Source organism: Grammomys surdaster, unplaced genomic scaffold (assembly GCF_004785775.1).
Source record: "Grammomys surdaster isolate TR1022 unplaced genomic scaffold, NIH_TR_1.0 752, whole genome shotgun sequence".
Lineage (NCBI taxonomy): Eukaryota > Metazoa > Chordata > Mammalia > Rodentia > Muridae > Grammomys > Grammomys surdaster.
Window position 1 is genome coordinate 2,295,978 of NW_021605171.1, and position 1,541 is coordinate 2,297,518.

Genomic DNA, 1,541 nt, shown 5'->3' on the forward strand with positions numbered 1-1,541 from the left:
TTATGTTCTAGCATAGCTTGTACCTAGAGTGACTTATTATTCTGGGGAGGATGTCTTCAACCAACTAGCACCTCCAAACAATTGAGTTAAAAGGGTGGCCATTTCCACTGTGTTACTAGGTTCTCTCCTTGATGTGGAGCTGGCTGGAGCTGCCAGTGTAGGAGCCTCAGAAACATCTCAAGAATTCGAGATGGGGCAAGTCCAGATCTCAGAAGCTGCCACTCTTCCTGGCCTCAGGCAAGGACAATGGGTCAGCAGCAGTTTCCAGACTGCCTCACCTACTTCCTCTGCAACAGTTTCCAGACCTCCCCAGCAAGTTTCCGGCCCCAACACCCTGTAATGGAATGTCCATAGAGACGGACCCAACAGATTAACATAGAGGCCACCTACCCCAGAATTCCCTATTGTGCTTTAAATCAGCCCTGCAAGCTCACTTGAGTGAGCTTATCTCACTTGAGTGTCTCTTATCTTGGTAATAGGGAGATCTCAGAATGCTGGCCTTCTGCAGAATAAAATCCCCTTTGCATTTACATGCTATTTGAGTCTGAGGTGTCATTCTTTGGCAAATCCTAGACCCTAACACTCTAACCGTCCCACTAAAACTGTCTCACTCATTGCACTGCTCCTCAAGTAGCTTCCCTTTGGATATATCCAATTCTGTCCAATCTACTATGGTTAGTCACTTTATCTGCCACTCAACTAGACATCACTTTTAAACATAGCTGCTTCAGTCTATAAACTATCTTTACTTTCATTGTTTAAGATTAAAGACGTATACTAGTGTCTGTATTCCATCCACAGTATCCACACTGCTGGATTAAAGTTTCTCTACAGCCAAGTACTGCAAAAAAGGAATACATATTTGTTTAATATTGTAGGATGAAAATGTGTATCTGTGATAGAACATGCATAAAGTTCTGGGTTGAATCCCCAGCATGACAAAAATAAAGCATAGCAGTTTAAATATTTTACTCTTACTACAATTTGTCCTACCAATCCTGTGTGTGTGTGGTGGGGATGAAATTCAAGGCCTTATACAATATTAGGCAAGTGATCTATTATGTAACTATTTACATTCCCATCCCTATGGTAAAACCTTATTATGGGAAGTATTTGGCCTTTTTTGAAAAGCCACATTGCCTACTATTAAAACTGTGAATGCATTGCCTTCTGCTTAGGCTAATTGGTTAGCAGAAGGATGACTCTAAAGACACCAGGAACATGTAAACTTGGTGGAGTGTTATCTTTCTCACTTATTTCTGTATATTGGTAATGACTTCAGGGATAGACAGAGGGCTCATAGATATTTAGGAGAAGCATAGTTTATATTGTAAAAATGCATGAAAGAATGAAAGAAAAGGGTGGCTTTCACGTCTACATGACGCTCCCGGAGTGATAGCTAACATTTTTTTTTTGTTTTTTTTTTTTTTTTTTTGGTTTTTTTTTTTTTGGCAAAAAAGTTTGGAAACCCTAAAAAAAAAAAAAATGTATGATCGACAAAACTAAGCCAGCACGGCAAAGAAGCTCTCCCCTCCCCCCCC